General features: G+C 44.0%; 1 protein-coding gene across 5 annotated transcripts in view; it reads right to left on the bottom strand.

Annotated features, from left to right (window-relative positions):
• The window catches only part of FGF1 (fibroblast growth factor 1), a 49853-nt gene extending 36312 nt beyond the window's left edge, over nucleotides 1–13541 (bottom strand). For 2 of the 5 annotated variants that reach the window (XM_081852196.1, XM_081852199.1), the window contains exon 1: nucleotides 7628–8089. The gene's annotated coding sequence lies outside the window, so the exon portion shown is untranslated. Of the gene's footprint in view, nucleotides 1–739; nucleotides 798–7627; nucleotides 8090–13446 lie in introns of those variants that run through there. The other 3 variants (XM_081852194.1, XM_081852195.1, XM_081852197.1) reach the window with 3 other exon arrangements.
• Between the last annotated feature and the right edge of the window lie 375 nt (nucleotides 13542–13916).

Below are 13916 nucleotides of genomic sequence, written 5' to 3'. Positions count from 1 at the left end.
GCTATCATGTAGTGTGTACATGCCCTATGTACATTCCCTCCTCAAAGTTTCTCTGTTCTTGCACACAAATTTCCCTCACACTCTCCCTGCCTTTTAAAATTGGGTACCATTTTCACTGGCATTTATCTTAATCATGGTTAGCTCTAACCTTAAAACATAAAACTCTGGCTAGTGTTAGCCATTGTTTAGATGGGTGCCACTGGAATGCTGAACCATGATTAGGGCCACTTGGACAATACATGTACAAAAGACAGGAGGTGCTATAGGAAGGCAGCATGTGGGCCTGCAGTTGGGGCATGGCATCGGGAATAATGCACAGAGATGCGATCTGGCCCTACCATGTGAATGGCCAGTTCAAAATGGCTTTTTCCAGACCATCATGGAGAGTTGGTGGTCCCTTAGATATGTTGGATCAAAGGCTTTAAGGGATCTATGGCTTTCCTCCTCCTTCTTTTTCAAACTTTGAATTGTGCCAGGAAGACAATAGGAGACAATGCAGATGATGAAGTACTGACATAATAAGCTTCCAGTGACTCACTCCTATGGGGAGGCAGGCTGACGCATTCCTTGCTGGCCGAAACCTCTAAGCTATCATTAAGAGCAGTTCCACTTTAACACCTGCAAGCAGGCAAGGCATTCAACATGAAGCATGTTGGGCCAGATTCAAGCTCACAAATACAAGGTACTTAAGGGGAAATTGCTTGAATTGTCATGAAGTACAAAAAAGACTAATACCTACCCTTTCAATGTAGCTAATTCCCGGCTTGCAAAGATATCAGATCAAACAATGGGTTCAGCTGTAATGAATGAATTTTACTATTTAAGCTAAAAAATAAGATGCTTATAATAAAGCAGGGACATGAACAGTTAGTTTTTCCACAATTTTTTAAACTGCACTTATTCACTCAGTGAGGCTGTGATCATATAACATTGGTTATTCACAAAATAAGATTAGCAGAGTCTCATGAGATTAGTAAACCAACCAATGTCTTAAGAAAACCAGTATATAAATCGCCTATTATTTTATGTTGGAAAAATTATGAGTCACGTCAATCCAAAATCATTTGCATTGTTACTTACTAACTAAGCATCTATGAAATGACACACCTAGGTGAATGCCACACACATACAAGAAGCATCATTCCTTCACACATATTATTGAAGGCAATAATGTGCTCCCATCTGTACTTAGAGCTCTGTATTTGGACTGGTCCAATGAACAGGAGACTGGGCAGGCCCAGTGTTCTGGTCTCCACGTGAGACACATACAGATAATGTTTTAGAAGCTAGCAGGCAGATGGCTCAGTTGGTAGAGCATGAGACTTTTAATCTCAGGCTCATGGGTTGTTTGAGCCTCACATTGAGCAAAAGATTCCTGCACTGGAGGGGTTTGGATTAGATGACCAGGGCTGGCTGGTTTTTTTATCTTCTCCTGGGCTACATCAGGACATCTGCCCCCAACATACCTCATTTCTGCCCCTGCTGCACTAGCCGTGGAGGTTTCTGGCACTGTACAGTACTATTGAGGCCTAGGCTGTACCCCAAGAACTCCCCCTCTGTCCATGGAGAGAAAGGTCCACAACATATTGCAGCTCCTCAATCACGCTCCCTGGAAGAATCTTGGGGAAATATAATGAGCCATGCACGTAAAATGAGGAAACCTTTCCCCAAGACTACACTTACATACATATACCATAGATTTCAAGTTTGAAAAGTTGTTTGTATTACAGCATGGAATTAATTTGCAATCACCTGAGATTCTTATTACTTTTCCTTTCATGATTCAGCCAATATTGGCTCACTTCTATATACCCCATGTCCTGAATACTCCTCCAAATTTAGGCAATCTGTTCATTAGATCAGCATATGGAATCTACATATCCATACATGGTCACTTCTAATGTGTTCTCCCCCCGCCCCATCCTGCCTTACCTCAAATGAAGACTAATCTATGTGTCAGAGGGGTGCAGCATTACCTCATAATGCATGAATGGTAGCACGGACATTTCTCTGTGAGTCTATGTTAATAATCAGCCAGCTGCTCGCTTCCAGAAATAATTACTCACATGAACTTTCTACTCTCGTGAGCCGAGTAATGTGGAAGCAAACAACTCAAATGTGATCTCCCCTGCACTTTTCTGAGCTTGCCCCCATTCACAGAAGGGACAAAGCAATCTCGTGCGTGAGTCTGCACCTGGAAGCCTTCTGGAGAAATCATCAGACCGCTCAAAATGGGCTCTGGAAACACAAAAGGTGATGAGGAAGGTACCTTGAATATCAGGATGGGTGTGTGTGCCTGAAGCAGCTTTTGCCAGCCTGGTACCTCTAGCTATTTTGAGATATAGTTCCCATCAGTCCAAGCATCCACCCTGTGTTCCTTCCCCTACCTCGCTGCTGCCTCCCCATGTTCCTTCCTGTCTCAATGAGCTCAGCACTGCTGCTGCTGTGGAACAGACTGGGGACAGAGCGCTGCCGCAGCTACTTAAATGCAGCTAACCCCGCCCACCAGCCAGCCCTATTGGCCGGCTGAAGGGCTTGGTCGCGGCAGCGGGGCAAATCAGAAGCAGGGAACCGAATACACCTCCCTGCTGCTGCAGGAAGCTGCTCCCACTCACAACCCCTCCCCTCCTGGAAGAGGAGAGGCCTTGCCTCCACCCTATCACAAGTCACAGAACCACTCAGGGCCAAACTGGGTGTTAGAAGGTAGACACGTATAACAGTTTCACAGTTGTTGTATTAAACTGTAAGTAGCCCTAAAGGCGTGCTCTGGTCCATGGGGTCACGAAGAGTCGGACACGACTAAACGACTAAACAACAACAGCCCTAAAGGCTACAATGGGGAGTGAAGAAATGGCAGCAGGGGAAGAAGCTGCTTAAGTCCCCTGCGACTATTCCGTCCCAATCACACACACTCAAAATGGCTTCCCAGTTGCTTCTCCACCCACACAAAAACAATCCACCCATTTCCCCCAGGAGGTGGAAGAGAGAGCTTGATTTTGAGCAGGAAAGCAGATGGAGAAGAAAGGTTTTCACAGCTGGTCCTTCCACTCTTTCTCTGCTCCTGGTTGCAGCTGAAATTGCTTTTCCTCTTAGAAAAAAAGTGAAGGAAGTGTATACATGTCTATCACGCTACATCTATTATGACTGCGCTTTTCTGTCCCTGTTGTCCTGCCTGACACATGTATCAAAGCGCACTTCTTCACTGTGAACACAAGCACATTTCTCCTCCTCACCAAAGAATCCTACGAACTGTAGCTTAACCCCCACTGAGCTACAATTCTCAGCACCCTCAACAAACTACAGTTCCCCAGGATTCTATAAGAGAGGAATATGCTTTGAAGGATACAGTTTAAAGATCTAGTGTGTATGCAGTGTCTGGCAGCTCCCAGATAGGATGGATCATATCCTGTAATCAAGCACCTTGACCTAATGATACTCATTACTGGAAGCGCAGCAATGCCCATGGGGGCTTTAGCAATGTGATTTCAGCAGAGCTGGAAAGAGGGCTTGGTTTTAGCTGCATTGAGACACCCAAAACATTACTGCATTACTTCAGCAAGCAGTTTAACTCCCAGGGATTTCAAACAAAGATACAAATGTAGTCAGATGGCAGGGCGATAAATACACCCTCTTTCACACTGACAAATACCATTAGTGACAACTGATCTAATCCTTTAAAAATAGTGCTTTCAATGGCAAAAAAATATTTATTGTGTCAGTAGTTTCTGAGCTTGTTTTCTATTGTGTGTTTATATCACATATCTGGACTCTACTAAAATTGATAGATGCATGTGCCATTGTGAGTGAGCCTCCATCCATACACCCGGCAACTAGATCCATTCAGCAGAAACAACTAGAACTACAACAGGGCCAAAGTTCAGGAAAAACCACCCAGTCCTTCAACTAAGTTTACTAGACATTAAGACACGAATGATGTCAAGCACCAAATAACTATTTACCTCAATATGTCCAAACTTAAGCATCTTCATGAGTCAGACAGTCACCTAGAGGGGGCTTGGAAGACCCAGTTGGGGGCTCCCAAACACTTCCTAGTAGGAACTATGCCAATTCTTCTCTCAGTGATAACTAATTCATAGAGCAATTTGCCGTGAGGATACATCACTGACAACCAAAAGGCCCAGGAGAATGCCATCACAATGGCACTGAAAATTATCCCCCTTCACATAGCGCTGTTACTTCGGAGAACGAGTTAGGAGAAACTAATATAAGGCCAAGTCTTATTGCCACAGGCTGTAGTTTTTATTATGAATTAAAAATGTTTTATTGCCCTTCATCAAGAGAGCACAGGGCAGTTTTCAGTTTTCATCAAGAGAGCACAGGGCAGTTTTCAGTTCTTCCATCCACATGTTCAGAACCTCACCAGGCCAATGAATGATTGCTTTCCCTGATAAGCCTGAATCAAGCACATCAGTGGTTTTTACCAAAATAGCAAAGCAATATATGGTATGGTTGTTCAAAAATTGGAATAAAAAGAGGAGACATGTCCATATTCAGCACTTTAAATCTTGCTGTTCATGTGACCATTTTTACTGGATCAGTTTGAAATCTGAAACATTTGTAGACCTCCTCAAGTAGAACATGTTTGCCTACCTATAAGCCACTAGCTCAACAGGTGTTATTTTTATAAACTACAAAAGCTTGAGGTGTATAGTGGCAGAAGATTTTAGAGACCGTACTGTGCTCCTTTACCTTGAACTCAATAGTACTGCTTGGTGTGTCAATTTCAATTTAATCAAATATTAGTTTTGGCCTACCAATGGCATATTAAACAGCATTCCATTTCAGATAGCTTTCATTTCAATATCTAAGCAGGGAAGTTCCAAATTGGGGTACTTGATCTCTGGATTTGCATGATGTGTCTGAATTACGCTAATGTGTGAAAACGCACTAGCAAAACCTGCAGCAGTTCGTCTCTGCTATAGCACCATAAATCTGACTGAAAGTTTATTGTTGTAAAATTGGATATTTGCTCAGAAGAGGGTTAATCTCTTTTTAAAAAGAGATCATCTGGAAGCACCCAGAGAGAGCTGAGTTTGGTCTCCGTAAACATCTCAGGGTGCTGGCCGCCTCTGTGGAGCAATGGACCTTGGAATTTTTAACACAAGCCTCCACCTATGCTTGATCTGTGTGTTTGTAAAGAAGTGCAAATATTACACAATGCCAATAGGCCTTCGGTGTCCTCCTTCCAAAGGAAACCAAAGCACCACACCCTTAGAGCTCCTCTCTGTTGGTGAAGTGTGGGGAGCATCACAATAGGCATGTGACGGGATTGCAATATGAAGGCAAGAAAAGTCTATCAAAGATCATGACTGTAACAGTATAGTACTCTGTAGGCTGGAATGGTAGATATCTATCCTCCCCACTCCCACCCCAAGTGTGTGTGAATGTGGGAAATTCACATCATGGAGCTATCATATCTCAAACAAGCAAAACAAACAAGCAGAGGGAGAGACAGGCAGTCAGGCAAATATCTGCTTCCACATCCCTGTCCTATAGCCATTTGTATCTCATGTGGTCAGATGCAACAGAGTGGCAATGTTTTCCAGGCAATGGTCTTGGGGACAGAATTGCACTTTGCTTTTCAAGCCAACAAGCTAGTGAGACGACAGGCACTATAATAAAATAGTCACATTTCAGAAGTAAAGAGCTTTACAGTTTGGAAGCACATACGTTAAGTGGTATCACCACCACCACCATCGTGGTGTCTTGGTGTCTGTAAGTCTTGGTTTTAAAAATGCCAACTGAGAGTTAACATTAAAATGTTGGGTCTTCCTTCACAAACACACAACACCAGAAAGATCATTCTCCCTTATATACATGTGTAAAGCTGTGAGCGAACATTTTACCACACAGCAATTAAAACATGGAGAGCCACCGGGGACCAGATAAAATCACTCCAGAATCTGCAATAAATAGTGCGGTAACAACAACCCCCCCCCCAATTCTTCACCTCATCCAATATTTCTTGTACAGCACTAGAGATGATTGTAAGGTAAAGGTAAAGGGACCCCTGACCATTAGGTCCAGTCGTGGCCGACTCTGGGGTTGCGGTGCTCATCTCGCTTTATTGGCTAAGGGAGCCGGCGTACAGCTTCCAGGTCATGTGGCCAGTATGACTAAGCCGCTTCTGGCAAACCAGAGCAGCACACAGAAACGCCGTTTACCTTCCTGCTGGAAGGTATTTATCTACTTGCACAATGACGTGCTTTCGAACTGCTAGGTTGGCAGGAGCAGGGACCGAGCAACGGGAGCTCACCCCGTCGCGGGGATTCAAACCACCGACCTTCTGATCGGCAAGTCCTAGGCTCTGTGGTTTAACCCACAGGGCCACCTGCGTCCCTGTAGAGATGATTGTAGTTAAGTGCTATATAAATTGTGTAAATAAATAAATAGACAATGCTTTAGGAGATATGTTGAGTACATAAACAGCACACGTAAGGCTCCTTTAGAGCCCCATCTCTCAGGGTGCTTCCAGACCAGGGCTTAATATTGCAAAAGGGTCAAACAGATATCAGAAATGGGTCACTGGCAACAGGTTTGTTTGCTTTTTAACTTCCCAGATTTTTCACAGAAAGGGTAAATCAATAGTTAAGGGAGGATATAGGCTGCCAATGATGCTTTCTGGGTGCTTAAAAAAATTGCATGTATGGGCAGCACCAATCCCACAATAAACACCTGTCTGGAAGCACTCTCAGATTGTGGCATGTCACAAGCAGAAAGGAAAGAAGAGGCATGAATGATGGTGGGAGGCAGGTGGTGAAGACATCCCAGCCTCCTTCAGCTAAACTGTTGCTTCTATCCCACAGGGCCACCTACCACCAACTGACCCGTGGGAGAAAGAGGACCAGGCTAAGGTAATGTTACAAGTCTTCTTCTGCTTCCGCTGGATGATTCCCCATCCCCACCCCATCTCCATTCTCCATAGGGCCAACTGACATCAACTGCCCTGTGGGAAGAAGCCAGGTGGATTTTTATGTTTTGGTATTGTCTGCTCAATTTTTTAAATGTGTTTTGATTTCACTTGTAAGCTACCTTGGAAGAATCTGTATCCTTAAAAGTTAGAGTAATATGGGGGCAAAGGGAACTAAATAAACAGTGTATATTTATTAAATGCATTACTCAAATAAATTAAATAAATACACAACTAGGGAACTACATTGCTACCGCTGCTACGATGGAAAGCACTAAGCAGACAATTAGCATCCAAGCTAAACTCATCCAGCAAGCCCTCTTTTTCTTAGGCAAATATACAGTGTACAGTTCCTATCATTTCCACTGCCGCGACTGATGCTACGGGAAGGGGAGCCTTTACTTCCTGGCCTCCGAAGACTCTTACTCCCTGACACCCTCCAACCTGTGGGCCATGCTATTTGCACATAAAAGTCTTGCTCAGCCAAGAGCCCCAATTCACTGCCTTAATGTCAACATGCAGAACAATCTTGGCAACTGCTGTCTTTTCTAGAGCCAGGAAGCATCCTCTGCATTGCAAGAACCACAAACTCCTTCTGGAGTTGCCGCTTTCCCTCATTTATCTTCCCTCTCTCACTCAGTCCCTTCTTGGCTTGGATCCTTATCCCAGGCTCACACCGGATGGTTTTCCTCTTACCTGCTGACGGCTGTGGGAGCTTTTGCCAGGAAGCAGAATCCTTGCCTGTAGCAATCTGGACAACAGGGAGGGAGGTGTGCCAGCTCAGTATGCCGGTTTTCCTCTCCCACAGGATTCCTGTACAGTTTCTCTTGGGTGCTATATAGCTTTCCTCCTCTTCCTTCGGCGACTGCAGAGAACAGAAGTGACAGGTCACAGCATGCAGATCAGGTCATTGCAAGCCTTCCAAAAACGGCGTCCAGAACAGGGTGCTGCTACCAGAGAGGGGGGAAAGCTCTGTCTGTTCAGTGCTGGCTGCTGTCCGGCTCTCTCCAGCTGCCTCAGAGACCTTGTTTGATGGAGCGGTGGCAGACAAACCCCTTAAATCTATAGCCACAAGTTGACACTGGCAGGAGAAGAGGGAGGGTGGAGGAAACCCAAGACAATCGTCTGACAGACAGCAGGACCGGTAAAGAAGAACAACAGGCTCATCTGATCCGCTAGCACAGTCATTGGCGGGCAGGAGGCACTGCAGCAGAAGCAGCAGCGGCAGCAGCAACAACACAGCCCTTAAGTAAATCATGCTTCTAATGGGTTTCCTCTCTAGACAGATGATTAAACTAGATGGACCCACTCGACAGAGCCGGAGAGAGATCTGTATTTATTTTGAGTCTTCCATTGCTAAGGAAAGGGTGGACTGCACTAGAGCGGGATCGTAAAAATTTGCAAGCGGAAGGCAAATATTTCCTCCTCTTCTTCTTCTTCTTCTTCTTCTTCTTCTTCTTTACTTTTCATGGCATAAAGGCAAAACTGGACGTGATGGTGACAGGCCCATCTCTTTAAAACACCCAAGGCTGGACACGCTCATGTAAAGTGGAGCATTGGTGTGGTGGCTGGTTTTGAAAAGGGTCGTTTGATGGCGGGGGCGCACCGGGTACCCCTTGCCACCTGCTGCCCTTTCTTCTCTTGAAAACACTCCCCACCTCATTTTGCCCACCAGGTGCTGATATACTTAGCTGAGGAAAAAGTGACATTACTGGCTTCAGTTTCTGGGGAACCCCTTGGGAGAAAATGCCCTCAGTGAGTCCCTCTCCACCTCAACAACCCCTTTCACTCAGCCAGTCTTTCCCTCACATCCCAATCCTGATCTCCACATAGAGAGAAAGCCTGGCCTTTCATTTCCCTTCCCTCTGGGCCCCAGGGCCAGAGAGGGTTACAAGAAGACATTGACAAATGAAAGCTGCAGCAAGGCCAATGGGTTCTGTGGGGCTGGAAGTGGGGGCCCTGAAGAGGTTTTGGACTTTGCCAGGTACCTGGTGATGCTGATTTGGCCCTGCTAAAATGTGGAACCTGCCCATGATTGGAGCAGATCCTCATTTATAACAGGCAGGTTTTTCAGCTGTCTCATCCAGTTCATTTGCCTTTTCAAAATATTGAAAGCTACTTTTCGGAGCTATGTGCTCACAAAGCAGCTTACAAAAGAGAGAGAGACAAGGTACAACAGAAGAAAAGGAAAAAGAAATGCATACAGAATATATTGGGGGGGGGAGTAGTCAGAACAGAATTTGATGTAGGAATTAACATGAGATGCTGTCCTGGAAACACAAACTATTTATGGTGTCTGTTAAAAGGAAGAGCCTCCCAAAAACCACAGTGCTTATTGTCCTATAAGTGTACCATAAATAAATCAAAACAAATGCTCAATAAAGAGCGGACTTAGTGTAACCACCACATATGTTTTGTGCAAGAAAATCAGAATGAATGCTCCATAAATGGGTCATCTAGAGCACCTATGGTACTAAATTGGAAGTTTGGAGAAAACATATTTCAAGGAAAAGAAATGGATTAGAATAATGATTTTGTGCAGTGGCCATTGCTGCCTAACAGCCCCAAGACTGTGGGCCACATCTGGAATCACCAGGGATTATGGGTTGGGTGGAGGGATGAAGCAGCAAACCCAGCCAGGAGTAGAGGGGAAAGAAAAAGAACTGAAGGAGCAGTGGTGGCAGGGACTGGGAGTGGTTGCTGAGGATGAATGGAAATCTTGTTAGAAAGGATATGGTGATTTGAGACTGCCAGTATCTTCTTCTATATATTTTGGAAAGTTGTTTTTCTGCCATGCAATTGAACACCCTTTAACGTACCATAACCAGATTTTGCATTATAATTACTGATACCAAAGAGTAGCTTTTTGTCCATGTTTGGATACAATTGGGTGACATTTTGAATCAAGATGGTGGACTGAATCCTTCAAAACTTTACTGAAGTTACCGAAAATTGGTACAATGGTTTCTGAGGTTTTTATCCGTTTGGATACAGTTGGGCACCATTTTGGGCACCATTTTGAATCCAGAATGAAGCTTCCCTCAAGATGAAATGCCATTCCAAGAAGATTCCACTGAACTTGTGTCCCAGGATCTCCCTCTCCTTGTCCTGGTTTCCTTTCAACTCCACAGTTCATAACCCCATTCTGCCTCTTTATCAGGGAGAAGCCACAGGAATGTTTTCAGGTTAGCAAATGAAAAACCCTAGGTCCAGAAACAGTCTGTTTTTTCTGGTCCTCAAATGGCCTGATGAAGAATAAGATTTTAGGTTTTTGAATCTGTCCTGGAATACATTTTCCATTTATTCAGTAGCATGGATATCTTTTGCCAGTATGCGATATAAAGAGCTAGCTTTTTCCCCTATCTTCCTTAAATGCAGTGCTTGCCCACAGAGCAGAAAACATGGGCTGTTGCTTCCCAGTACATTGGCAGTGGTGTACAGCACTTCGGGAGTGGAGAACATGCTGAACAGACTTGCAAAAAGCAGCTAGCAATCAGAAATAAGGTGGGCAAAGCAGAAATGCTACTTCAATGCTTTCCAAATGAATGTTCTCTATTCCATTCATCAGGGTCCTCACAGTAAGTTAGCCTTTGCTAACCTGGTGCTGTATTCATGTTTTGGACTACAACTCCCATTAGCCTCAACCAGCATGGCTGATGGGAGTTGTAGCCCCAAAGATCTGAGAGGCAACAAATTGGAGAAGGCTGCTGTAAGTGTTAGGAATGGGATTGGGGAGGAGGTGGAAAAATCCAAGATTGTGCATGAGCATGCATCAGTGATATGGGGTGGTAGTTTTTACTAGGGCTTTATTTTTCCATGGAAATATTTCCACATCATAAGTTCATTGATAACAGTGAAAGAAGGCTAAGCACAAATGCATTATTGGTAAAGCTTGGGAAGTTTTAAACTTTCTAACACTTATTAAATGCAAGTAAAGTAACCATACTCTCTAGCATATGAGCCTAGTTCAAAATTTCCCCAATTTTTTTTTAAAAAAGGTTATTCTAGTTTGCTGTTAAGAGGGCAGACTCTGGATTTAATGGTCTTATTGGGCGGGGTTGCTCTTTGTTTACTTCAAAATGTGATAATCCAACCCTGCTGCATTTTGGAGCTCACCTGCCCCTTGTGACCCCTAGACGTCTGCTCCAAATTCCTGCCCCCACAGCACCACTGAGTTAGTTAACAAATCTAAAAGAAAAAAGAGTGCATTGATTCCCCCTCCATGCAACACTATTACTACATGATGAGTAGTAATGTGACCTCATGCATATCTACTCAGAAATAAGCCCCACTGACTTCAGTGGGAACTAAAGGTAAAGGGACCCCTGACCATTAGGTCCAGTCATGGCCGACTCTGGGGTTCCGGCGTTCATCTCGCTTTGTTGGCCAAGGGAACCGGCATACAGCTTCCGGGTCATGTGGCCAGCATGACTAAGCCGCTTCTGGCGAACCAGAGTAGTGCACGGAAACGCCGTTTACCTTCCTGTCAGAGCGGTACCTATTTATCTACTTGCACTTTGACGTGCTTTCAAACTGCTCGGTTGGCAGGAGCAGGGACCGAGCAACAGGAGCACACCCCGTCACAGGAATTCAAACCGCCGACCTTCTGATCAGCAAGCTCTGGGCTCTGTGGTTTAACCCACTTCCAGGCTAATGTGCTTACGAGGATTAATACATCCTGTATATGCATCTCACCATCCAGTAGTTCACTGGCTTCTGCTCTCAGCAGTTTTACTACCATCTTCCCTTCTTAAGAGTCACAGGGTTTCTCCCACATAATACTTTTTGTTCATCATACTGCTCCGTAAGCTATTCTCAAGGTAAAAATTAAAGCCCAGGGAGGATTAGTAGCTGTTGTGTCTATTGATGAGTTACTAAAAATCTGGGTGCGGTTTGATGCCCCCTTCTGTCTGACTCACAAGTAGGTTCCAGTGTAAATATTTTCCCAGTATCACAAGGAGCTTGTAGGTGCTCTCCTGTGAAGAAAAAGCTGTGATTGTGAAGCTACAATAGATATCCTTGTATAGGCGTCAAAATGCCCTTCATTGTGTCAGTGACTTTGGAAAGAATAAGGACTTTGATTGGTGAGGGGGAACAAGCCATCACTTTTCATCTTGTGGAAACCATGTGGAATAGGAATGTGAGCTACAGAGAGGCAAGGAGGCTAAAGGAAAGAGAACAGGGTCTTGGTTTTTGCTTTGGAGTGGTGACTTCATTTTGAGAGAAGATAAATTTTCTCTTTGCTCAAATCATAGGAGACAAAATCAGTCAAAGAACCTGGGCTTTTAGTTTTGCTGCCAAACCTTTGTGAGATTCTCACAGAATTCTGTGAATCCCTTCTCTCCTGTACCCTCCAACATTTCTCTGATGAAATTATGGATGTCCCATTCCATAATGATAATTTTGCTATTTATACCACACACATCTTACTGGGTTGCCCCAGCCACTCCGGGCAACTTCCAATATATATATAATATAATAATAAACATTAAACATTTTAAAACTTCCCTATACAGGATTGCCTTCAGACGGCTTAGGGATTGGATAACTCCATACCTTCCAACATTTCTCCAATGAAAATACGGACATCCTAAGGTAAAGTGGGACATTCTGGGATCAAATCAGAAACCGGGATGGCTTCTCTAAATCAGGGACATCCCTGGAAGGTAGGGACACCTGGTGAGTCTGCTCTTCTCCCCAACTCTAATTTACATTCCAAATGAGAAAAAAAAGATATATATAATAATAATAATAAAAGGCCTGAAGTCCAGTTCTCTCAGCTTTCAAAAAGGGACTCACAAAGTTCTGTGTTCTCATTGCTCAGACAGTGTAATTAAGTTAAATTCCATCTGGTATAAAATAATCCAATATGAAGCAGAGCTATTGCCTTATAAAGATTAGGTCCGTCCCCCCCCCCCCCATTTTGCTGGAGGAAGTCTGCCTCAAAGCTTGACGCACATGGGTTAGAGAGAGAAGGCTGCAAACACACCCAAACTGAATCTGTATACCATGCTGTGATCTTTAATAACCACAGACATATTGCAGATTGTTTGAGATGGAGGTGGGGAAAACAAATGGAAAAGCCACTATGAGGCTTCCTTCAACTGCAGGAAGTCAAGAGGAAAAATTAGAAGTATTCTGCAAAATTTGAAAGACCACAGTGAAGAATAGAGAGGTGCAAAAGTTCCTCATTATTTTAAACTCTGAGGAATTTGGGGGCTGGCTAGTCTATGCAAGAAAGGATGCTAGAAGTTCAGAAACTGAAATGGCACTCCTGAAGGAAGGGACTTGCTTCAAACTGCTAAACAGGGAATTAATTTGTTGAGGGTTGTATGTGTGGTTCATTCCTCTTTTCACATATTGGTGCAGTTAGAAACAAGGGAGACTATGGAAAATAGAATGGGAAGTGGGGCAGATTCTCTCCCCCCCCCAACTTTCTACATGATTTAAATCTAATAAATAATAAACTTAACACATTAAATAGAATAGAAGCCCTAGTAAAAATTCAGCATCACTTACCAGGATCAAAAGTTTGCAGGATGAGATGGAGACCTTGAAACAAATGTCTTTCTGAAAGCACAAGTCACTGCAATGACATCCGCTTTCAACGAGCTAAGAAAATAAGAGCAATCATTGGCATTTCTATTCCCCCCCCCCCCTTGTTTTTGGATGTGGTACAAGAGATATTTTAAGGCTGGCCTGAAGCCCAGGTGAAAGGACAAAGATTTCATCTGGTTTGCCTCCTTCACATATACACAAGGAGTTCTTGAGAGTGATAAATGCCTGTCTTTGGATATGTAGCTGAAAAAGCTTGAGACAAGCCTTCCCTAATAAGTGTGGCCCAGCCTTTTACAGATTCCATTCCTCTTCATTATCTACCAGTGGACCATAAAACCCCTCTGTCCAAAATGCCTTGCTGAAGTTAGAGGTTTCATTTTGAACTTTTGCCGTTCTCACAACATTAGAGTAGGAGAGGCAAGCCATC

Source organism: Podarcis erhardii (genome assembly GCF_964252035.2).
Source record: "Podarcis erhardii genome assembly, chromosome: 2".
Lineage (NCBI taxonomy): Eukaryota > Metazoa > Chordata > Lepidosauria > Squamata > Lacertidae > Podarcis > Podarcis erhardii.
Note: the sequence above shows the minus strand (reverse complement) of the source record. Positions and strands in the feature narration are given on the sequence as shown.